The sequence below is a fragment of the Cinclus cinclus genome, chromosome 26 (assembly GCF_963662255.1).
Source record: "Cinclus cinclus chromosome 26, bCinCin1.1, whole genome shotgun sequence".
Taxonomy (NCBI): domain Eukaryota; kingdom Metazoa; phylum Chordata; class Aves; order Passeriformes; family Cinclidae; genus Cinclus; species Cinclus cinclus.
The window spans coordinates 522113-547703 of record NC_085071.1 but is presented as its reverse complement, the minus strand read 5'-3'; the positions used below and the strand labels follow the sequence as shown (position 1 = coordinate 547703).

The 25591-nt window shown below is 53.0% G+C and overlaps 1 long non-coding RNA gene and 1 pseudogene across 1 annotated transcript; both read right to left on the bottom strand.

Annotated features, from left to right (window-relative positions):
* Window positions 1-3414: 3414 nt before the first annotated feature.
* On the bottom strand, window positions 3415-5692 carry LOC134053945 (zinc finger protein 239-like; annotated as a pseudogene).
* Window positions 5693-11572: 5880 nt separating this feature from the next.
* On the bottom strand, window positions 11573-13831 carry LOC134053947 (uncharacterized). The gene is made up of 3 exons (XR_009933982.1): window positions 13432-13831; window positions 12941-13013; window positions 11573-12754 (listed from the first exon to the last, which is right to left on the bottom strand). It is a non-coding gene; the product is annotated as an uncharacterized LOC134053947 (long non-coding RNA).
* Between the last annotated feature and the right edge of the window lie 11760 nt (window positions 13832-25591).

The window sequence follows — 25591 nt, the reverse complement described above, 5'->3', positions numbered from 1 at the left end:
GCCCTTCTGATGCCTGTGCCACATCCCTGTGGCTCCTGTCCCTGCTGCTCCCTGCCACCTTCACTCCCTCCATCAAAGCACCACTCAACCTCTTCACAGTGACCTGTGAAAAGAGAGAAAGAAAGAATGAGAGAAAGGAAGTGTTGTCAGATGACCCTGGCTGGATGGCCGACACCCACCAAAGCTGCTCTCTCACTCCTCTCCAGATACGGACAGGAGACAGAAAACAGAATGAAGGCTTACTGGGTTGAGATAAGGACTGGGACATATCACTTAGCAAATGTCACAATGGGTGAAACAGGTCTGAAATTGGTGATATTAATTGAATTAACTGCTCTCCAAATCAGACCAGGAGAGTGAGAAGTAAGATAACTGTATCTTCTGCCCATCCCTCCCTCTTTCCCAGCTCTGCCTCCTCCCCCAGTGGGTGCAGGGAGATGGGGAATGGGGGTTCTGGTCAGTTCATCACATGTTGTTTCTCCTGCTGCTGCTCAGGGAGAGGAGCCGTTCCCCTGCTGCACCATGGGGTCCCTCCCTGAGACGCTTCTCCATGAACTTCTCCAAGGTGAGTTCATCTCAGGGACAGCAGTTCTTCATAAACTGCTGCAATGTGGGTCACATTCCTATGGGCTCGCAAGTCCTACCAGGACCCTGCTCCAGCGTGGGCTTCTCTCTCCACGGGTTGCTGGTCCCTGCCAGGTCCCTGCTCCAGCACGGGTTTCTCATGGGGTCACAGCCTCCACTCAGGCGTCCCCCTGCTCTGGCATGGGCCCCTCCAGGCGCTGCAGGTGCACCTCTGCACTCTGTGCCCTCCATGGGCTGCAGGGGCCCAGCTGCCTCACCAGGGACTGCACCACGGAATCTCAGGGCAATCAGCTCCAGCACCTGCAGTAGCTCCTGCCCCTCCTCCTGCCCTGCCCTGGCTGTGTGCACAGTTGTTCCTCTCATGTTCTCGCCCTGCTCTTCCCTGGCCACAGTTACAACTGCACGAGAACTGCTTTTCTTCAGTCTGTTTTCCCAAAGGTGTTCCCACCATTTCTACCTGGCCCAGCCTTGGCCAGCGGCCGGTCCGTCCTGGAGCCGGCTGGCGTTGACTCTGCAGGACATGGAGGAGCAGGTGCTTCCAGCAGCCTCTCACAGAAGGTGCTTCTAGAGACCCCCCATACCAAAACCTGGCCTGGCAAACCTAGTATAAGTGTGGTAGGGTTTTTATTACCATGATTAATTCTTATTATTGCTATTAGCTCTATTATTGCTATCAATAGTACAGTTATTCTTAGTTGTGTTACAATTAGTACAGGTATTTTTAGTCTTTTTGACTATTAATCGTTGCTTTATTAGACATCAGAATAAAAGTTCTTAATTGCAAGTAGAAGGTAGGAGTTTGGCAGCTGCTCTCCCTGCCCTATTCTGTGTCATTGCTGCGTGTGAAGCGGCAGCTGCCAGGACCCCCCATTTCCCTGGTTTGGGAAATTGGATGGCATTGCTCACATGTCAGAAAGAGAGGCCTGATTCCAATTAAATGCATTGCCTGAGCTCTTGTAGTCGCAATGCTCAAAGCTTGTTTTCTAACGTTGCTGACTTGCTCAGCTTCTGTTCATATTTGCGATTTTGGACCAAAATGTTGTCAGATGTGATTTTGCAAGGTTTTCTGTAATGAGCTGTCTGTTTTGCTCTTGGATTTCTTAATGGTGGGTCAGAACGGAATGCAGCATTTTGGGTGGGAGCCCTTCAGTCTGATCTGGGACTGTCTGAGCAGCAGCTGGTTTTGCACCTGTAAGCAGAGATAGCAAAGATTGCATGAAGTGAATATTGTGCCCGGTTGCGGAAGCCGTAGCGCCCGGCGAGCGCGGGGCAGCTGCCGGGATCTTCGGGGCACGGAGGAGCCGCAGACGGACATTGCAAGTGGCTTCTTCGGGGCAGGATTTTGTCCCGATGCGGGGGAATTGCCGCGGACTGGGCGGGCTGGGGCCTCTGCCGAGCGCCGCCGCCTTTCCCCGGGAGCCCCCGGGCAGAGCTCTGTGCTCAGGGCCGAGGGCCAGGCACCCGCTCGGCGGCTCCGAGACGGCAGAGTTTTGGGGGTGCCGCTGTTGGGGGCAGTGCCGGGGGAGTTGCCCCGGGCTGGAGACTCAAGGGCGCTGAGGATGGCAAGCACCCAGTCCATGTGGCATGGGACAGCTGCGGACATGCCTGGGGGGCAACCTGTGTGGGGGCTGAGGAGGTTTAAGAAGTCGGAGAGGATTGGAGGAGGGGGAAGGCACCCAAAAACGTACCAGAAGCAAGAAGGTGCCTGAATTTAGGGGAAAGGATGGAAAATGGGGGAAAGGATCCAAAAGATGAGGAAGGGAAGCAAAATAAGGGGAAAGGAAACAAAATAAATGGTAAAGACTCAAAAGAGGGGGAAAGACACAAAATAGGGGATAAAGTATCCAGAATAGGGAGAAAGTATCCAAAATAAGGGGGGAAGACCCAAAATCCAAGGAGAAAAGGTTTCATGGGGTGTCACAACTGTCATGGCGTGTCCCTACGTGTGCTGGGGTGGGTGCAGACACTCAGCACCAGGAGCAGCCACGGAAACATCCTGAGGGACACAGGGAGACTCTGCAGGACATGGGCTGGGGACCTTGGAGTATCAGGCCCCGCCAGGGGCGGAGGACAGGAACATAGGAGGAGACATGGGGGCACATGGAAGGGGACAGGGACACACAGAGGTAATGGCCACAGTGGGGGATGAGGACAAATGGAGGGGAAGGGACACAGTGCCACCAGGACACACAGCAGGGGACAACATTGCCACACCTGTGGGGACACTGCCACTAGGACACCACTGGTGACACCCTGCATGGGACACTGCTGGTGGCCCTGACACTTGCGCTGTCCTCAGAGGTGGTTGGGCTCCCCTGAGGGTGGTGGCCCTGGTACACTGTGGTGGCTGTCACTTGCTTCCACACCCCTTGTCACCAACTGAACAAGCCCTGACAACAACTTGTCGACAACCCTCCCGCCCTGGTGGATGGTGACATTCAGCTGGGATACTGCAGCAGTGATGGTGGGAATGTGGTGGCAGGAACTGCATTAGGCAGTGCTTTGCCATGGCTGAGATGAAGGTGCTGGTGGCATTGATGCTGTCCCAGTTCGTGTCCCCACCCATGTCCATGTACCTTCATGTCCCCAGCTAGGTCTGTGTCCCCATCCATGTCTATGTCCCCATGAAAGGCTGTGTCCCCTCACGTCCCCATCCATGACCTCACCCATGTCCTTGTCTGCCACATCTCCCCATCCATGCCTTACTTCAACATTTTATTTTAACCCCAGTTACAGGGCTTTCAAAGGAATGAACAGAAACCTTTTTGTTTCAAGGCCAAAACAAAAGGATTTACATGACCCTGCTGGCAGAGCAACCACATGCTTGGCTGGGTGGGAAGAACCCTTTTTGAAGGGGTTTCCACCCCACCATCTCCAAAATTGTGGGGTTTGCCCCAATATGTTCCCATTGGCTGTGGAAGATGCCCATGAGCCAGAAAGGATTAAAATGATGGATTTCTATTGGAGAAGACCTCCAAGGCCATTCAGTGTTGCTTGATGCCACCAGAAGATGCAAAGAGTGAGATTTTTCTCGGGTCAGAAGTCGACAAACGTGCTCTTCACAATGGATTTCTGATGTTGATCTGTGGATATGTCCAGGTGCTCAAGGGAAGCCAGGAGGATGAAGAGCCGCCCAGCCAGGTGTCTTCCTAACATGGATCACCGGGGCTCTGCCCACCAGGGGTCACTCGGCATCATCCAGCACAGATCCTGCCATGGAGAATGGAGCTGGAGCAGCACATGAAGCTCTTCCTGCACTTGATTTGCAGGTCTTCCCTTAGTGGTGCCTCCATTGGTGTTTGGTCAGGTGAGAGCTCTGTGAAAAGCTCTTCCCACACTCAGAACACTCATAGGGCCTCTTCCCCAGTGTGGATGCGCCAGTGGGTGACGAGGTTGGAGTTGTGCCTGAAGCCCTTCCCGCAGTCGGGGCAGCAGAAGGGCCTCTCCTCTATGTGAATGCGCTGGTGCAGGAGGAGACTGGAGCTGGTCAGAAACCTCTTGCTGCATTTATCACACTCATGGGGCTGTTCCCCTGTGTGGATCCTTTGGTGGACAATCAGTTCAGAGCTTGTCCTGAAGCACTTCCCACACTGCCCACACTCATAGGGCATCTCCCCAGTGTGGATGCGCCTGTGGGAGACAAGGTGGGAGTTGTATTTGAAGCCCTTCCCACAGTCAGGGTAGCGGAAGGGCCTCTCTTCTGTGTGAATCCGCTGATGCATGAGGAGATTGGAGCTGGTCTGAAACCTCTTCCTGTGTATGTCACATTCATAGGGCCTCTCCCCAGTGTGGATCATCTGGTGGCGCATCAGTTTGAATCTCGTACTGAAGCTCTTTCCACACTCCCCACACTCATAGGGCCGTTCCCCCATGTGGATTCTCCAGTGCCAGATCAGGGAGGATCTCTTGCTGAAGCTCTTCCCACAATTTGAACACTTGTGGGGCTTATCCGCATCATGAAGATGCTCATGGAACCCCAGCTCTGAGCTCTGGCTGCAGCTCTGTCCGGTTCTTTGGCCCTGGTTCTCCTCCTCGGATACCCAAGAACTGTGTTTGCAGCCCATCCTCATGTGGGATCTCCCGGGCTTTTCCTCCTCGCTGGTTTCCTGCGCAATGGAGCTGCTCCAAACAGCCTCTTCCACAAGGTTCTGCTGCAGGGATTTGTCCTCCCTGGTCTCCATCCTCACCTCCTTGTCTAGAGGGGGAAGGACAAGGAGAAGATGGGATTTGCCTCTGTTCCAGAGGGAGGGGGAAGGAGATCCCCCCAGCATGTCCCTGGCAGGACGGCGTCGGCAGCGGGGCTGTCCTGCAGCCGGGGGCCGTGCTGGGCTGGGAGATGGAGCAGGACAGAGGGTGAAAGGGGCAGGGACTTCCTCCTCACCTGCCTGGGGCTCCGGGGGCATGTTCTTCTTCCTCACGGCCTCCTCCTCCATCGGGCCAAGGTTTAGGAATGGGAAATCCATTTCTGGGGGAAAACAAGGGTTGAGCGCGTTGGGTTTATGTTCCTGCGGGCCAAGTTCAGCTGGACAAGCCAGTGCCCCTTTCAGCCTCAGAGAGCCTGGGGCCGCTTATCACCAACCTCCCGCACCCCTCCAGGCTGCCGGGGGTCCCCCGGCTCCGGGATCGCCCCTCTGCGCTCTCCCCGCTCCGGGGTTCCCGCATTCCCCCACGGCTCTCCCGGATATCCCCAGAACCGATCTCGCCCCCTCTCCGCCAGAACGAGCGATCGCAATGTGGGACCCGCCAAGATCCCTCCCGGGGCATTTCCGGCTGAGCTTCGGGGTCCTGCAAGATCCAAACATCTCCTGCCCCACAAAGAAACCTCCAGGAGACCTCCCCACGATGGATTTGGGGCGAGCTCCCCCTCCCAGCTCACCTGCGGCTTCCGGGGGGAGGGGTGATGCCGGGGAAGTCGGGGAAGCTGCGGCCTAGAGCGGGCGAGCGAGTGAGCCGCTCGGTTCTGCTGCTACTCTTCCTTCCACTACTCTTCTTCCTTCCGCTCCTCCTCCCCCGGCCCGGCCCGGTGCCGACGCGCAAAAGCAGCCGCGCTCCGCCCTGGGGGATTGCAAAGCGGTTGCGCCCCGCGCGGCACTGGGAAGTGATACTGGGAGCACTGGTAACGATCCTGACAGCACCTAGAAGCAACTGGGAGCGCTCTCCCTGCCAGTACCGCTCTTACTGGGAGCTCTGGGAGGGAACTGGGAGCAAACTGCGCCTAGACCCGGCTACAGCCGGTGGTGGGCGGTGTCGGAGCAGAGGGCGTGGTTATGCAAATCTAGGAGCGATCGCGCGCTGTGATTGGTGTGCGGAAGCAGCGCGGGGTTCTCCCTGGTCACGTGAGGGCGGGAGCGGTGGGCAGAGCGATGGCGGCGGCGTGCGGTGAGAGGGAACGGGAATGGGAGCGGGAGCGGGAACGGGAGTGGGAACGGGGACTGGAATGGGGACAGGGACCGAGAATGGAAACAGGAAATGGGGACAGGGACCGGGAATACAGGACCGGGAATGGGGACAGGGACTGGGATAGGGACAGCCCCGTGTCATGCCCTGGGGAGCGAGGAGGGGACAGGGACAGGGGAGGAGCCAGGGACTGGGCTGTCGCACCGTGACCTTGCTGAACTGGGAGCTCGCGTGTCTCATTTTCGGGGCTCCTGCCCCCCACCTCCCCCCCCCAGCCCCCGGGGGTTCCTCTCGTCGTGTTCTGGGGGGGAAGCAGTCAGCACCCACAGTACCCCTCCAGTAGCTCCCAGTATCCCCAGTAACCTCAGTGCTGCCAGACCAGTATGGGGGCTTAAGATAGATCCTGGTTTGGTGTCCAGTTCCAGTGCCCAGCCCCAGACCCGGTGTCCATTGTCTAGTCCCAATCCCCACCACGTTTCCAGCTGCTGTGTCATGATGCCAGGCATTGTCCCAGGTGGCTTCCAGCCCCAGTGCCAGTCCCAGTTCCCAGGGCCATGATGCCAAGATTGGGCTTGGTGTAGGGCCCTGGGCATGACTGGGGCACAGCGTGAAGGGTTTCATGGGACATGGGACTAAAGACATGAAACATGGGACATGGGGCATATAGGACATGACACAGGGTGCAGGGTGTGGTATAGGACACAGGACATGACCTTGAGCATGGCACAGGACACGGAACAGGACACAGGGACAGGGGACATGATTTTGGAGCATGGTACCTGCCCCAGCCCGTGACGCATGAGTTCCTGTGCCCACATGTGCCCCACATGTCACCTGCCACCCCCCCTGCGGCACCACCATGTTCTCACCGGTGTCCCTCCTGCCTGCTGGGTACAGTTTGGTGGCCTCAGATGTGGCCTTCCCAGTGTGGGTCCTGCTCTGCCACAAGCCCTGGGGACATCATCCCTGCCCAGTGGCACCAGGTGTCCATCCATCAGCGATAACTGGGACAAGTCCCACACGGTGGCATCAGGTGGCACCTGTGCCACTGGCAGCAGAGATGTCTACAAGGGGGTAACTGAAGGGACAGAACAGGGTGCAGGTGCCCACAGTGTCCCTGTCATCCACAGGGGGTGGTGATCAGGGGTGTCAGGATGAGGTGGTCATAGAGGTGCCACCAGGGGTGTGGTGATACCAAGGCACACATGGCCATGGAAGTGCCGCTGCAGGTGCTGGAATGCCCGTGGAGATGCCACCACGAGCACGGCAGTGCCAGGGGACACATTAGTCTATGGTGTGGCAATGCTGGTGGGCATGGCAGTGACAGGCCAGGTGTGGGGCCAGGCTGGGGTGGCTCCGTGCCCACCCCATGGGTGGCCCTGCTGGTTGCAAGCCGTTTTGGTTGGTGTCTGTGCCAGTGCCTGGCCCGGTGCTACCGTTAATGCCAGCCCTGGCACAGGGACATGCACAGGTGTGGGAGTGACAAGGGGGACTGGGCACCCCGAGGGCTGTGCCAGGCCAGCACCTCCCACCCCATGCCTTTGTCCTCAAGAAGGTGGCACGCGGACACCGAAAGGGGTTGGAAGAGTTGGGGACACAGTGGTCATCTGGGGACATGAAGGACCTCAGCCTATGGAGGTGATTTGGGACACTGGTGTGATTTGAGGACGCTGAGGTGCCCCAGTGCTATCCCCAGCACTGTTTCCCTGTCCCCACAGTACCTGGCTGTCCTCAACAAGACCCTGGGCCACTACCCCTATGCTGGCACTGCAGGTGTCACCAGAGATGGCACCAGGCACAGAACTTCTTCCGCACAGGGGACATTGACCCTGGTAATGACACCTTCGACATTGCCTCCAGCATCATCACTGGTGGGGACACTTGGGGTTTGGGTTTTAGAGTTAGGGTTGGGATTTGAGATTTGGGATACTCTAAAGGCATTTGGGATGGTCCCAAGAGGTTTGGGAGTAGGGTTTTGGTTTGGGGTTTGGGTTTGAGGTGCAAGGTTTGGGATGGTCCTGGAGTATATGTGATTCAGGATTTGGGAAGTCCCAGGGTTTCTGGGCTCTCAGCATTCCCTGACCCCAGTCCCAAGCCCACAGAGTGCCTGGGGGTGTACCCTGGAGACCCCCAGCTGCTGGTGCTGGATTGCACTGACAGCAATTTCACCCTCCAATTCCACAGGTAAATCCCACAAGTCCCACCCAGGGAAGTTTCCCATCCCTAAAATCCAAGTGTTGGATTTGCGACCCCTTTTTCCGAATTCCTGTGTGGGATTATGGGATGAAATTTTCCCTTTCCCAGGGTAATTTTTGGGGATTTTGTGGCCAAGTTTTCCCTTTCCTGATGTTTTTTTGGGGATTTTGGTGCAGAATTTTTCCTTTTCTAGAATGGTTTTTGTTGTTGTTGTTGTTGTTATTTTGGGAACTCCTGAGGTTTTTGGGGATTTCAGGTGGAATTTTCCATTAGCATTGGATTTTTTGAGATTTTGGGGTGGAAATTTTCCTTTTTTTTTTTTTTTAGGATTTTGGGGTGGAATTTTAATTTCTGGGGGATTTTGGGGGTCAAATTTTTCCTTTTCCAGGTTTTTTTTGGAACTTGGGGAACTCACAGGGTTTTTTGGGGATTTATGGGCAGATTTGTTCTCTTTTTTGGGGATTTTTTGCGGCGGAGTTTTCCCTTTTGCATTGGTTTCTTTGGGATTTTGAGGTGGATTTTTTCCTTTTTTTATTTTTTAGTGATTTTGAGGCCTCTTGTGGTGTTTTTTGTCCCCTCAGGCTGATCAGTGTCATCATGGAGTTCCAGCTCAAGGCCATCAACATCCAAATGCTACTAAAACAGAAAATCCCCGACTGCTACACCTTCAGTGATATTGTGAGTGTCCGCAAGTGTCCCAGTGTCCCCTGAGTGTCCTTCTTGTATCTTCTCATGTCCCTTTTGTGTGCCTTATGTCTCTCCTGGTGTCTCACTCATGTCCTTCTGTCCCACATCTATCCATCTGTCCCCTGGCTGTTCTCCAGTACCTCTGCGGACCCTGGGGAGCAGCCAGTGAGTGCTATGACAGTGATGGTGATGGTGACAGTGACAGTGCTAAGGACGGTGACAGTGACAATAACAGTGACAATGGCAGTGGCACTGACAGTGATGGTGACAATGACAGTGAAATGCCAATGACAGTGCAACCCAGTGTCCCCACATCACGTTTGACAACTCTGTCCATAGCAGGTGAGTGCAGATCCACCTGGACACCCATCCAGGAGTGCCACCACCCCTTGCTGCCCAGCAAAAGGGACAGCGGGTTACAGTGGATGATGGGAGACAGGGGGACACAGTGACAGGGTAACAGGTGCCATGTCCCCCTCGTGCTCCGGACACCGGCAGGACTGGACGCATTTCTGTTGCGCCCCAACCACACTTCCCCATAAAACCTGCTCCCCTCACACCTTGGGGACACCCCTGACCCCCCCCACTTTGTCACCCTGGGGTGCCCCTCAGTCAGGGGGGTCTTGGTCGTGCTGCAGGACCCTCTCTCTGTGCAATCCCCGAGGTGGCACCTGCGCTTTTTGTCACTGCCATCTGCCAATTTGTTACCAGCACCCCAAAGAAGGGGGCGGCCCACATGTTACAGGAGGAGGTGGTGAAAACATTTCTGGGGTCACTCCCAGCCATTTCCATCTCCCCACATCCCCCTGAAGATGCTGCTCCACCCTGCACCCCCCCGCCCCCACCACAGCATCCCCTGAGGGGACCTTGGGGACTGTCCCCATGTCCCCCCCCAGTCCCCATGGTACCTCCGCTGCTCCACCTGTGCTTGGCCCCCGTTCGTGTGGCGACCTCCCCATGTGAACGGGCAGGAGTTTCAGTCACATCCTCACCTCCTTCTCGTCTTCCTCCTGCTGAGGAGGTGATGTTGCTTCTGCTGGGGACTCGCCAGTGACACCAGAGGGACACCACAGGTCACCCCTCGAGGGGTCTGGGGTTGCAGTGGCTCCTGGAGTCGCCCCAGTGTGACAGCTGGGGGGCCTGAGATGCTGCAGTGACAATTTGGGGGGTGGGTGCTCGTTTTGGGGTCTCCAGGGTGGGTCTCAAAGTCTCCTCCCATCACCTCATCCCATGCCTCAGTTTCCCCCTCACTCTGCAGGGAGCATCCAGAATTGATGTTCTGGAATTGGGTTTGTTTTGGGGGGTTTTGGGGTTGGGGCTACTGGGATGGGCTGGTGGGCCAGTTAGGTGATACACACCCAAGGTGTGTATCAAGGCTGGTGGTTATCTGGGCTTGGAGCTGCCTAGGCTGGGGGGCTGCAGGGCCAAGAGCTATCCAGACAAGTGTCCAGCTGGGATCCATGACTCAGGTGTCCATCAAGTGTCCACCAGTGTCCAATCTCTCCTGCCCCCATCCATCCCAGACTCCTTGGCCAGGGCTGCTTCTCACTGCAGAGTGGACAAGCCCCTGGTCAGTCCCAAGATGACCCCAAACGCCCTCCCACCAACCTCACCAGGCCACCCACCCTGAGCGCTAGTGCCATCGGCATCCCCTGGCAGCCGGTCCAGCTCTGAATCTCTTGGAAGAGGAGATCCACAGTCCCAGGCCGGGGACTCAAGGGTATCCAGGATGGTGAGTACTGAGTCCATGTGGCATAGGGGGACAGTTGGGGACACAGCTGGGGAGATGTCTGTGGGGAAGGGAGTTGGGGTGTAGGGGAGTGAGGGGCGCCTAAAAGGTGCGGAGGGGGTTGGAAGGGAGGGATGCACCCAAAAATGTGCCAAAGTGAAGGCGAGGGTGCATAAAATTGGGGTAAAGGATGGAAAGAATCCAAACAAGCACAGAAAAGACTCAAAATAGGGGGCACTGAACCCAAAAAAGGGGAAAAGGACTGAAAATGGAGGGGAGAAGGACCTAAAATCAGAGGACAAGGATGTCATGGGGTGTTAGTGTTTTCCTACCTGTGCCAGGGTGAGTGCAGATGCTCCGTGCCAGAAGCAGCCATGGGGACATCCTGAGGGACATGGGCACACACTGAGGGACACAGGGACACTACAGGATGGGTCCCCTCAGACAGCCCAGGACCTCATGGTTTTTGGCCCCACTGGGGGCAGGGGACACATGGAAGGCGAAAGGAAGATACGGTAGGGAATTTGGACATACAGAGGGGAAAGGACATGATGCCACCAGGACAGATAGCAGGGGGACAATGTCACCAGGACACCCCTGGTGACATGTAGCATGGGGCCACATGACACTGTGGGTGGCACTGACCCTTGTGCTGTACCTTGGGCCATTGGGGTCCTCTGAGCGTGGTGTCCCTAGGACGCCCTGGTGACTGTCACTCACCTCCGGGCCACTTGTCAACAGCCGAACAAGTTCCACCTCCTGCCCTGCTGGGTGATGACATCTGGCTGGTGCACTGTGGTGGTGATAGTGGGGATGTGGTGGAAGTACCTGCATTGGACAGCACTTCGCAATGTCCCCATCCATGTTCCTCACATCCTCATCCATCTCCCCCCATGGCCCCACCCATGTCTTAGTTCCTTGTCGTTATTTTTAACCCAGATTCAGGGCTTTCAAAGGAATGAACAGAAACCGTTTCAAGGCCAAAACAAAAGAATTTATGTGTCCCTGCTGGCAAAGCATCCACATGCTTGGCTGGGTGGGAAGAACCTTTTTTGAAGGGGTTTCCACCCCACCATCTCCAAAATTGTGGGGTTTGCCCCAATATGTTCCCATTTGGCTGTGGAAGATACCCATGAGCCAGAAAGGATTAAAATGATGGATTTCTATTGGAGAAGACCTCCAAGGCCATTCAGTGTTGCTTGATACCACCAGAAGATGCAAAGAGTGAGATTTTTCTCGGGTCAGAAGTCGACAAACGTGCTCTTCACAATGGATTTCTGATGTTGATCTGTGGAAGTGTCCAGGTGCCCATGGGGAGCCAGGAGGATGTGGAGCCACCCAGCCAGGTGTATTTCTAACATAGATCACGGGCACCATGGACCAGCAATGCTCTGCCCACTGGGGGCCACAGGAACATCCAGCACAGATCCTGCCACAGGGGATGGAGCTGGAGCAGCACATGAAGCTCTTCCTGCACTTGATTTGCAGGGCTTCCCTTAGTGGTGCCTTCATTGGTGTAGGGTAAAGTGAGAGCTTCTGGAACAGGACTTCACACATTTGGGACACTCGTAGGGCCTCGTCCTAGTATATATGCGCTGGTGGGTGACGACAGTGGAGTTTTGGTTGAAGCCATTCCCATTGTTGGGTCAGTGGAAGGGCCTCTCCTCTGAATCTGCTGATGCCTGAGGAGACTGGAGCTGGTCTTAAATGTCTTCCTGCATTCCTCACAATTGGCACGCCTCTGCTTTGTGTGGCTCATCTGGTGGGCAGTCAGGTCAGAGCTTGTCTTGAAGCCCTTCCCACACTCCCCACACTCATAGGGCTGTTCCCTCATGTGGATTCTCCAGTGTTGGATCAGGTAGGATCACTTGCTGAAGCTCTTCCCACATTCTGAGCACTTGTGGGGCTTCTCCCCATCATGAAGCTGCTCATGGACTCCCAGCTCTAAGCTCCAGCAGCATCTCTGGCCACTTCCCTGGCCCGGAGTGGGTCTTTCTGCTTTGGATCACCGTGATCTGCATTTGTAACCCCTCATGAGGGATCTCTGGGACTTTTCCTCCTCCTTGGATTCCTGCACCATGGAGCTGGTTTAAAATGCCTTTTCCATAAGGTTCAGCTGTGGGGATTTGTCCTCCCTGGTCTCCATCCTCAGCTCCTTGTCTGGGGGAGGAAGGACAAGGAGAGGATGGGCTTTGCCTCCGTGCCACAGGGAAGGGGAAGGAGATCCCCCCAGCACGTCCCCGGCAGGACGGTGTCGGCAGCGGGGTTGTCCTGCAGCCGGGGGCCGTGCTGGGCTGGGAGATGGAGCAGGACAGAGGGGGAAGGGGGCAGGGACTTCCCCCTCACCTGCATGGGGCTTCTGGGCCATCTTCCTCACGGCCTCCTCCTCCATCTGACCATGATTTGGGAATGGGAAATCCTGGTTTTGGGGAAAAACAAGGGCTGAGCACATTGGTTTTGATGTTCCTGCAGGCCAAGGGTAGCTGGAGATGTCATCACCCCTTTCAACCTCAGCCTGGGGCTGCTCATCACCAACCTCTTGCACTCCTCCAGGCTGCCGGGGGTTCCCTGGCTCTGGGAATGCCCCTCTGCGCTCTCCCCTCTCCGGGGCTCCCGCATTCCCCCACGGCTCTCCTGGGGATCCCCAAACCCCATACTGGCCCTCTGCCCACCAGTACTGGGTGATCACCACGCGGGACCTGCCAAGATCCCTCCCGGGGCATTTCCGGCTGAGCTTCGGGGTCCTTCAAGATCCAAACGTACCCTGGCCCCTCAAAAAGAAAACCTTCCAGAGACGCCCCCGCTGGTTTTGGGGCGAGGTCCCCCTTCCCGCTCACCTGTGGGTTCCGGGGGGGCAGGGCGATGCTGCCAGAGTTGGGGGAACTGCAGCCTGAGCGGGCGGGCGGGGGAGCCGCGTGGTTCTGCTGCTGCTCTTTCTCTTGCAGCTCCTCTTCCTCATGTTCCTGACTTTCCCCTTCTTGTTCTTCCCGCTCCTCTTTCCTTCCTCCCCCTCCTCCGCTCCCAGCCCGGCCCAGGTCGGTGCCGACACTGAAAAGCAGCCGTGCTCTGCCCTGGGGGGTTCCAAAGTGGCCGCGCCCTGCACAGTGCTGGAACCAATACTGGGAGCACTCGAAGCGATCCTGAGAGAACCCGGAAGGAATTGGGAGCGCTTTCCGTGCTAGGACCGCTCTTACTGGGAGCACTGGGAGGGAACTGGGAATAAACAGCGCCCGGACGCGGCTTCAGCCGGCGGTGGGCGGGGTCAGGACCGAAAGCGTGGTTATGTAAATCCAGGAGCGATCGCGCGCTGTGATTGGTGGGCGGAAGCAGCGCGGGGTTCTCCCTGGTCACGTGTGGGCCGCGGGGGGGGCCGGAGCGATGGCGGCGGGGCCTGGTGAGAGGGAACAGGGAATGGGGACAGGGAATGGGAACGGGAACCAGGAACAGAAACAAGAATACAGGACTGGGACGGGGAATACAGGACACGAACTGGGAATGGAAATGTGGCAACAGGACAAGGAATACAGATACAGCAACTGGAGAGAGAATATGGGATAGGGATTAGAAAGATGGGACCGGGATTAGAAATAGGGCTGGGAATGGAAATACGGAAATGGGACAGGAGATACGGAAATGGAAATGCGGGACCAGCATGAGGACTGGGAATATGAGAACGGGAACAGGACAGGGAATATGGGACCGGGATTATGAGAACGACAACCAGACAGAGAATACGGGACAGGGAATGAGACCAAGAATGGGATCCAGACTGGGATGGGAGCAGGGTGGGACCAAGAGCGAGGTAACATGAGAATGAGCAGGGGGCAAGGAGAATGACAGCGAGGAGAGGGGGATCCAGGACAGGAGAAACCCAAAACTGGTACAGGGGATACGTGGACAGTTCCTGGGCAGGGGATCCTTGATCAACTGCCCCAGAACCTCTGCCAGAGTTTCCCAAAGCAATTAGAACTGCTCAACCTAGAATATCCAAGACCCTGAGCGACCCCCAAATCCCTCCCAGGAACCCTCAACCCTCTTGAACCCAGCACCCCCCACATCCCCTGGAAGACCCCCCCATGTTGCCATCGTTGTCTTAGCTCAACATCTTTACCCTGGGTTTGGGTATTTTGAAAGAACAATGAGAAATGCAAAGAAAATTAAGGCAGGAGGATGTGGAGCCCTCAGCCAGGTGTCTCCCCCACATGCGTTGTAGAGGAGACAAATCCCTCTGCAGATATACAAGGGACTGCAAGGTCCCTTGTTCCCATGAGGCCTTGCAGTGTCACAGGGGTCTCCTTGGTGATGCAGTGTCACAATGGACCCTTGGTTCTGTGGGGACTCACAATGGCAGAATGGTCTCCTTGGTTCCACGAGGCCCTGCAGAGCCCCTTGATTCAACGTGGCCTCAAAGTGTCATCATGGTCTCCAGAATTCCATGAGGCCCTGCTGTGTCACAGTGGATCTTTGGTTCCATGGGGTCCGCACTGTTCCATGAATCCTTAGTTCCATGGGGCCCTGCAGTGTCACCATGGACTCCTTAATTCAATGGTGTCACACAGTGACACAATCACCCCTTAGCACAACAAGACCCCAGAGTGTCACAATGGTTCCTTGCTTCCATGAGGCCTTGTAGCGTCACAATGGACTCCTTGGTTCCATGGGGCCACAAAGTGTCACAGTGGCCCCTTGGTTCAGTGAGGCCTGTCATGGCATAAGATTTTAGCCTTTATATTTTTGAAATCCTGTTATGCATCAATGCATAACTCTAAACTCCATAGAAAGTATTAGTTAACTATCTTCACATTTTGGTCAGACAAAAAGATTCCTCTGAAACTCAAGGACACCCTACAGCCTCAGGCTCCAAATACAATAAACAAAAGTGAATTGGGAGGGGGGAGCAAACTGAGGGAATATGACTTCATTAGCGGAAGCTGTAATTGGAGGATTAACCCCTTATATGCAAACAGACCAAACTTATATCTGTCTGAAAAAGTCATGACCACCATCCACCTTGGGTGTAGCCTCTGGGAAGCTTTTCACTGTCCAAGGTGTATCTATTGAAGGCCTTTAATAAGCACCGACTTTATTCCCTTAACCTTGTCTAGCCTGTGTTCTAGGTAGCCACTCCAAGACATCACCTGCAGTGCCACAATAGTCTCTGTGATTCGTTAAGGCCTGCAGTGTCAAAACAGACCATTGATTCCATGACACCCAAAGTGTCACAATGGCCCCTTGGTTCCACTGAGTCCAACAGTGTCACTAGGGTCCTGTTTGCTCCACAAGGCTCTGAAGTGCCACCATGGCCCTTTGGTTTCACAAGGCCTCAATGTGTAAAAATGGCCTCGATGGTTTCATGAGGTCCTGCTCTGTCACAATGCACCTTTGTTTCCATGGTGCCCCATAGTGTTACAATGGTATCCTGGGTTCCACGGTGTCAGAATGAACCCTTCATCCTGTGCAGACCCACAGTGTTCACTGCCGTGCCCTTGATTCCATGAGGCCCTGCCAAGCTGTAACAGTCCCTTGTTCCAGTGGGTCCCAGAGTGTCAGAATAGTCTCCAATGTTCCATGAGGCCCCGCAATGTCACTGTGCTCCCCTTGGTTCCACAGGCTGCACAGTGTAGCAATGGACTCTTGGTTCCATGAGGTTCCTCAGTCACAATGCTCTTGGATCCCCAGTGTCAGTGTCAGTGTCAGTGTCAGCGTTAAGGAGAGAGAGTTCAAAGTGCACCTCATGATTTTTGGTTTTAATCAAGTGAATATTTTTTTTTATTTTTCAATTCAGAGAAGAGGTGACCGAAGCATTCCCCAGGTGATCTTGATGATGAATGTCACCTTAGAAGGTCTGGGCACAGAGAAGAATGATCCCTTTCAGGGTTGACCCTATTTGGACAACCTGCTTCTCACCTCCAGCCTCACCATGTCAGACATTGCCCACCTGGGACTGACATCCTAAAACATAAAAAAAATCCCTGCATGTTTATTATTATAATTATATATTAATAAAATAATAAAATTACAAAGATGTTTTTCTTTTAATAATAAAAATAATATTTTATTACCTAATTTTTCATTTATGTGTTAAAAAATCTATACGGTTTTAGCAATCATAAAAATTCTTGGTGATTGGTTCTAAGTAACACAATTCCCTTCATTAATTAATTGAAAACTATTGGCTATTGCTTTCTCCTTCTGTATGATAAGTAGACTTTTTTCAGTCCTTCTCTAATCCTTGTTATCATTTTCTCAGACAAGGTAAAAGGGGCCACTCTGGAGTCCAGGGAGACATTTCTGGGGTACATTTGGGGCAGTCTTGGGTCTACACAGGGAATTTAGAACTTGAGGGTATGTAGGACACTTCAGTGGGCCGGGTGGGCACTGGGCAGGGCACTGAGGGATTCTGACGGACACCTCGGAGGCTGGGAGAGCTCTTGGGGGTCCAGGGCGAAAACTTGGAGGTCAGGGAGGGGAATGTGGAGCGCTTCGGGGTCCGGGCGGGCACCTGGGGGGCTAGAACGGGGCTCTCTGGGGCGCGGGGGATGATGGGAATTGTAGGGACGAGCATAATACGATTGAATACAGCCGCGGAGCATCACAGGAGGGCGCATCCGCATTGTCTCTTTGTGGGTCGCGGTGCCTGATGGGAGATGTAGTCACGGCTGGAATAGCACTCTAACGGGACTGCGGAGCATGATGGGAGCTGTAGTCCCGGAAGTGGCTCGGACGAAGCATTTGGGGTCCGGGAAAGCACCTGGGGGACACTTTTGAGTCCGAGCCGTGACTTGAGGTCCCCAGGGCAGAACGCATGTGGTTCTGGAGCACTTGGGGGAAGCTTGGGGGGCTCTAACCAGGCTTTTTGGGCACCGAACTTTGCAGGTGTTTTTGGTGCCGAACTGTATTATGAGGGGCTGTGAGGCTGTGGCGGATGAGACGCTGTTCCCTGTGTCCCCAGTTGGTCCCACTATACCTCGTATCACTCACAGTATCCTCAGTTTGCTACATTATTGCCCAGTATCATTCCCAGTATGTCCCAGTGGGTCTCTGTGTACCCTCACAGTCCAACCCATCTGTACTGGATCAAAAGCAAAACCAGTGAGACTTCAAGTCAGTAATACAATTTTTAGTAGGGAAGAGAAAAAGGAAAAACAAAATACATGCAATTAAAAAAAAAAATACAACCACTGACAGAGTCAGAATACAACCTGATACCCTGTCAGTCAGGGTGCTGGTGCAGTTTTCCTCCAAAGGGTCCAGTAATGATGTGGAAAAAAAGCCTGGTTCTTCCTCTGGAATCCAGTGGAAAAAGGTTGCCTTTGGCGTTCTAAGCCTCAGTTTTTTATCTAGGTAGGAAAGGCTTGGCTCGTCCTCCTGGCTGGAGCATCTCCCAATAGGATGATGTAATCTCATCAGTTATACAGTAGGACTCAATGGCCCATTAACAGAAGATACTTCCTACAGAGATAAGGATGATCACCTGTTGGGGGTTGGTTCTTTCCTTTTTCCCTCTGTGGAATTTTCCCCATTGTCATGCTAAGATATCTGTTGACTGGGCCCTGGTGGCAAGGGGGAGGGGAGAGAAGAGGGAAATCCCCCGAGATTCAAACATCCAGAAGAGGAAGCGGAAGGCGGGGCCTCGGCCCATTCTCCCCTCGGAGTTCAGAGGAGAAGGACGATCGCCGCCTCTTTCCCATCACCGCCATCCCAGCGTCGGGAACCATCCTCACTGCTGTCGGACCTTGCCCTGCTGTCTTCTTGCTGTAAACTACCACCATCCAGCACTCTGCCGAGCACCAGGACCCACACCGTGAGCAGAGGGCTCTCTCTCCATCTCTCTCTCCCCCTGGGACAGCGCTGCCATCACCCCCAGCCCTCCTGCGGCTCTGCAGGACCTGCCCGCCCCCAGCACCGGGAACTGCAGCTCAGGGAAAAGGTGCCTGCAGCCAGAAAACACTGGGACTGAGTTACTGTTCTGTTTGTGGGTAATTTCATAGCTGTTGTTCTTGTTTGTCTTGTTAGGTATACTAGTAAAGAACTGTTATTCCTACCCCCATATCTTTGGCTGAGAGCTCCCTTAATTTCAAAATCATTATAATCGGAAGGAAGGAAGCATCACATTTTTCAGTCCAAAGGGAAGCTTCTGCTTTCCTTAGCAAACACCTGTCTTTCAAACAAGGACACCCAGGGACCTGATCCTTTATGTGCAATGTGTTACCGAGGATGTTGCAAACACCTGGGCTTTTATGTGGCAATTTTTATGGAGGGTGTTGTTCCAAGGGAAATGGTGCTTCACATGTGAAGTTTTGCTTTTCTGTCACAAAGCCTTGGGCATGCTCGGGGTGGCAGTGTGGGATATTTGTCCTCTGAAATGGGTCCTGTTTGGTGTAAAATACCCATTTTTTTTACTGGTTTTTGGTTTTTTTGTCCCTGAGGAGTATGAGGCTGACCAGTCCGGTTGGTGTCTGGGAATGGGGGGGGGTGGGGGGGGGGTGTTCTGGGTTCCAGCAGCACTCCCAGGGCTGCTGCTTTGAGATGTAATATGGAACCCAGCAATCTCTGTGCTGTGCAGATGCGGGAAGGAGTGGAACAGCAAGTGGCAAAGCTGGGCTTTGCTCCTTAAATCCCAGAACAGCTGGGTTTAAGTTCCATCAGCCAGGGGAGGGAACGAATCCTGGTGCCAGCTGTTGGGGGGCACTGGACTGGTGTTAGCATCTTCTCTCTTATTTTTTGCATGATGTGATTGTCCCTTGATGAGAGAAGTCAGAAAACGAGGCAGGAGGGGGAGCTCATTTTGTTTCTGTGAACTCCAGGCTTGGGGCAGCTGCAGAGCACTTTGGTTTCAAATAATGCTGCCCAAACGCAGTGAACTTGAACCTCTCTTGGGCACTTTGGGATCCCTCTGTGCCACTCTTCCTCAGATCCTTCACCTGCGAGGTGGGGGCTCAGAAACCCCTGCCCCTACTTGACAGGTTTTTACATGTACAAATTGATTTTCTTAGAGAAGCCATCAGGCATAATGAGAATCTATGGAAAACAGGGGGTTGGTACACTAGCTGATAGTAGGTCTTGGGCTTTTCTTCTTTTCTTTAACTTGTTCTTAAAAGGACCCCTCCACTGGAAAACTGAATGGGGAGGGGAGGGAGTTGCTTTTCATTTTTGGAAGTATTGCTTTGGATTTTGGTATGTCAAGTGACACCACCAAAATAAGATTGGAAGAACTGAGCTTCAGGACTCAGCACTTAATTATTTTAATGTGTTTGCGTGGGTGCAGGAAATGCCAAATCCCAAAGCAATTCTATTATCTGTAACATGAAGTGCAATAACAGCTTTAAAACCAAGTGCTCAGTGTGGGGTTTTCACATATGTTTTTATGGTCTAAAGGCTTTTCTTGTGCCCCAAAAGCCACAAGGAACCTGCCAGAAGCCGGCCTGCATTGCATATGTGGGATTTCATTTTGCTCTTGGATTCTTCCCTGCAGTCTTCTCTCGAGTTCTTGTTCCAGAGGGGCTCTTACTCCAGAGCCATACGCGGGGGGGGGGGGGGGGTGCATTGCCTTGATAAATGGGAATGAGATTGCCCAAGTCTGTCAGGAAAGCAAAACCATGCCCGAGGTTTGTTTGGCCAAAGATGGACCATGAAGACATCCGTACTGGCACTGGGTGTGAGCGCTGATGCTTTTGGGTGGTGTGGTGCCTCTGGCCCCTCAGAAGTCAGGGCGAGGCTGAAGGAAGGAGGGAAGCTGCCACAGCTGCAGGTGAGGGCAGTGCTGGCTGTTTCCAACTGCTTGGTGCAGAACTGGGAGAAGTGGGAGAACAGCTTTCCTCCTTCTTTCTCTCCATCACTGGGCAGAATATTAGGATGAAGCTGCACTAAGCTATGTCAACAAATGTGGGTTGTTGATTGGTTATTTTTCTTCTGGCTCTTTTATGTATTTCCAAGTGATCCAGTGAGGAGCAAGTTGCTGGCTTACATGATTTCTGAGTGACCTGTCACGGAAACGGGCATCTCTGTGTGCACGTGCTTCCTGGCAAATCCAGATGAGACATGGAAATCCTAAGGGAGGATTTCCAGCCTTGACCACACGTGACACAGGCTTGTGAAAATGGAAGTGACCTTGACAGAATAGCAGCTGTGAAGTGAAGCAGAACTGAAATCCACATAAGCAGAAAAACCAAGTGAAGTGGTACTTCTCGGTCATGCGTGCACCTCGTGCCTCTGCCTGCTGCCAGCCCTCGGTGGTGCAGCTCGACAGAGTCCCTTTCAGTGTTTGTTGGGTTTGATTTTTGTGGTCAGTTCCCATAAACAACTCCCCTCCTTTACTGGATGCATCCCTGGAGTGGGACCAGACTCACCTTTAGCCTGGAGGAATTCTCTGCTCCCCTGGTGTTTTAATGCACATTTATGTTTTTGTGTTGCACTGAGGATGGTTCGTTCTGTTTCACTCTCGGTTTGTATCGTGGTTGTCCCCTTCCCTTAACCCCTCCCTTTCCCCTGGCCAGCCCTGAGTGGCTGTGATACGGGATTCCTCCGCCCCTGAGTTGGGATTGAAAATACCCCGTGTTTCCCATGCTATCTCTCTTCTCCCTGGAACCCTTCAGGACAATAAACTTGGATCATCCCAGGAAAGAGAGCCTCCTCTCATCTTTTACCTTTGTCCATGTCAGATAAAAAATCCCCCATCTCTCTGACCCTGAGCTAGCCGAGGCAGGTCAGAGAGACCAGGGGGAAGATCTGACACCCTGGAAAGGGGGTGAAGCCAAGGCTTATGAGTAAAGGGAAGACAACCACAGCATGGGCATTGTGTCCTCGATGCATGCAGCACCACGTGTTTTCCAAGTTCCCAGCACTGATGAATGTAAACAAGAAAATACCTGTTCCTTCAAGTGTCCAGCTCTCCCCCGACACCTCCCCTGCTTCCCCTGCTCTTATCCCTCGCTTGCCAAGGTCCTGCATCTCCCTGCTCTCCAGCTTCAAGTCACCTTGTCCTGCCTGTGGCTGAGAAAATACGGGCCTGAGGTTCTTTTAGCAGCAATCCATTCATTTAAAGAGCACAAAGAGCATAAAGTGCAGAAGAGTCTTTAGACATCCAAAGAAGGGACTCTGCTTTTCCTGTAGTTCTCCTTCCTGTTTTCACATGGGCCGGAAGGATGGGCATGGCCAGTATTTATCATATGAAAGTGATGTTACTAAATTTGTCAGGAGTTCTGATTATTATTATTATTATCATTATTATTATTCATTTTCTGACAGAAAACATTCTCATTTTGCCTTTCCCACATTGTTTACAGGTGCTGCCCAGGGCGGACATCTGTGGCTTCAGACAGCAATTGCCTGGGAGGAAGGGGAGCCTTTGCACAGCTCACCTGCACAGCTCAGGTGGATGGGACAGGGTTGGTGTGGCCTGAGAAGGCATGAACAGCCGTCTGTGTTCTGGAGTGACTTGAAACCTTTCTCTGTCAGGTTTTGGAGGCATTTCTCTTTGGGATTTCTTGCAATGCAGCACCCTGGGTATCCCTTTGTGCAAAGTCCAGTGGAGGGCTCCCGGTCCTGCCTGTGCTGTGAGGTCAGTCAGAGGATACAGGGTTCCCCTTTTCCTCCCTGCTGGGATGAATTGCCTTGGGAATCTGGAATCTGGGTGAAACTCCAGCTCTGCTGGTGTCCAGGGATTCGAAGTCCAGGGGACTGGGTTTACCTGTGGCTTTCCAGGTCAGCAGGAGCAAGAGGAAGTGGAGTGCCAGAGCCGTGTCCCATCAGGCTGTGTTTCCCTCTGAGGACAGAGAGTCCGGGCTGAGGTGAGGTTGCCAGGAGTGCTTGGGTGGGCAATCCAGGGAACGGGGAGCTTGGAATTGCAGCTGCTGCTGGATCCATTGCCTTAGGTCTGCTCCGTTTTATCTGTGCCAAGTGGGATTTGTGCTGAGGAGAGAGGTGCTGTGGTGAACGAAAGGTGGAGTAAATCCTCTCTGGGGATGTGCAGTGAAGAACTAAGCAGCAGGGAAGGAGAAGATTTGTAAACAATACGACTGTTTCTGCCAAAAGTGGGGTGGAGCAGTGATGGGGTGGTTGGGTTTGGCCTGGGTCTGTTATTCTTTGTGCAAATTTTAAATTCTGTAGTATGATTTACTGTCCGGGATCTTTCTAACAAAAGCTGACGGAAATTTAGGTTTGCATTAGAAGTTGGGTCCATTCACGGCAGAAACTTGCTGAGGCTGGAGGACTGGAGTGATGGCTACTCACAGGAAAGGTCACTTGTATTAATACTGTCTCAGATTTCCCTCGGTGGCTGCCAGCCCTGAATGGCTGTGAGTTTGTGCTCTTCTCATTGGGGAATTGGAAATAATTTCAGTATAATTAGAAATTTTAGAAAAATCCAGCTAAAAATTTCACCTTGGTCCCCCCTAAGAACAGCTGTAAATTCAAAGGCAGAGAGAGAAGATGTACCAGCAAAGGACAGGAAAGGGGAAAGGTTTCAGAAAGCATTTCTGTGGTGTAATTAATGACAATTTCTGACGACCAAGGGAGAAGATGAACTCCCAGCCATTCGGGCCTGACAGTCCCCTGCAGCGAGAACTCAGCACATATCCCCAGAGGCAAGTCCAGCATGTGAAAGAAGAAAAAAGATTATTTCTTTTGCTTCAAAGTTATTTCAGGTTCTTAAAGGCCAACCAGCATTTGCTCTTGATTGTGGTTGGGTGACCCATGAGCAGTAGGCGGCACGGGTCATGCCATTGATTTAGCTGAAAGCCCCGGTGTCATTTAGAGGGGAGACAAGAAGTGTTTGTGTAGGAAAATGCGAGGGGATGTCCAGGGGAGTGAGGAGGCATTTTTGAGGGGATTGCTGAGGTAGTTGAAGGGAGCCCGGCAGGCAGTTCCTCTGGGAAATTTCTCCGAGGCCCATGGGGAGCGCAGCCAGGACTCTCCAGGGCTAGCAGGCAGGGCTCAGCCCTCGGGACTCTGTGTCCTCCTTCCCTGGCAGCAGCCGGCGAGAAAGGGAGGAGAGGCTCCGTGTAGGATGAGGCCCGTGGGAGAGAGCAAGCAGAGGAGCGGCCTGGGGCTGGAGAGGGGCAGGAGAAAGGCAAAGGGACCTTGCTGGGGTCACTGGGGGAACAGAATGGACACTTGGATGACCAGTGGAGGTGAAGAGTGGATCTGAGTTCACCTACAGGGAAATAAGGAGGGGATCTTTTGGAGGGAAAAGCTGAGGTGATGAGTTCAGTGACCTTGGCACAAGTTGTGTTTGCAAAAAGTGGGACCAGAGGTACAGGCGATGCAAAGCCAACCCTGCTTGACCTCTGAATTCCGGGATAGTCTGTCAGCACACCAAGCTAGGAACTGATGGGAAAAATAAAGCAGCACTACCATTCTGGACCTCTGCATGGTATTCACCCAGAACTTGCTTCTCAAGGACTAAAATGGAACAAAAGCTATAAAAGAAATGTAATTCCAAGAGGGAAAATGGTCTGCAAGAAACAAATCCACGTAGGCCTGGATGCTGATCCCTATTGCTGGTCCATGAGAGCATCTGACAGGTCAGATTTCAAATGGTTTGATTTGACAGGGAGCTGGTTTGTTCCTTCTCATGAATAGGATCATTGGCTTGGCATGGGCCAAGCCACTTGACCTTTTCCATCTAGGTAAAGAGTTAGGGAACTGTTTGAAAACCTGGTCCTGGATGTAGACAGCTTGGCTCGGTATTGCTGTGTAGAAATAGGAGAGTATCTCTTCTGATTTTTCTCTCATCTTTCTTGCACAGCTGTTTTTGTATTCCTGACTTGCGTTCGCATCGGGGCCGTGTGGCTTGGAGCTCGGGAGCCGGATCTGTTACTTACCCACGTCAGATTGGTCTGCACTGGTGCAGGAGATGAACTACAGGCTGACTTGGGAGCTCGGAAACAAGGAGAAGAAGCTCTTTTGTCTCTCTGCAAAATGGTTTGGCTCCATCCGGGCATTAATTCAGGGAACTAACACTTCATTTTTAATGTTCTGTGCTCTGCCATCATCGCTGTGAGCCCTGAAAGCCTCCTGAGCTGTTCTCATACAGACCTAACTTATTTGGTCAAAAAAAAAATCTTATTTTTGTTTGTTAAAAAAAAATGCTATTACTGTGTGCAAACTCAGGGAGAAGATTTTATTCAATATCCCTCTCATTAAAGGGACATTAAAGCTCCGTTTTCCTTTTTATTGAACAGTCTGAGACACATTATTGCTTTATATCATTTTTCTTACAGGCGTTTTTAACTTTTTGAAGAGCCAGAAAGACAGTTTGTGCATATGTGTGTCACTCATATGCATCCTCTCTCCAATGTAGGATGGAAAAAAAGGCTGCAGAGCTTCCTGCAAGGGGCTGTAAGTGCAAATCAAGAGGAGCCAGAGGTTTAGATGCTACAAATTACCATTTCTTAAAAGAACCCTATGTATTTCATGCTATCAAAACCAGTACGAATAGGAGACTGAACTCGGGCATTGTGATGATCTCCTTGGGTTTTAAAAAGTTTTAATGGCCTTAAAAGACATATCACACTTAGTTTATTTTTAATACCCTTTCATTAAATTTAACAAAAGCCCTGATCCATCACTGCTGTTGTGATGTGTGACAAAAGCCCATCTTCCCTGCATTTGGAACAGGTGAGAGATGGAACTAAACCCCAAGAGATTTTCTGCTCCCGGACTGTGAGTTTTATTGGACGTTCTCTGCCAAATCTGGTCAGTTGTTCGTGAATGTGTCCATGAGGGGAGATGAACATGCCAGTCCAGATAGGCAAGCATGCAGTGCCAGAAGGAGAACCCTTGAAATGTAAACCGGGATTTATTCAACTGACTCACAGGTGTGTGCTGAGCCCAGGCCCTGTGTACAAACGGAGGGCCAAACGTACCCTACAAAAAGACATCAGCATTGTGGGCTCTTGAGTTTGGCTTCCTGGGGAAAAGTGCCAACTTTCCCAGCCAACTTGCCTAACTTGCCTGTGGCCCGCCTTGGGCCTGTGCCTAGAAAAATTCCAGAAG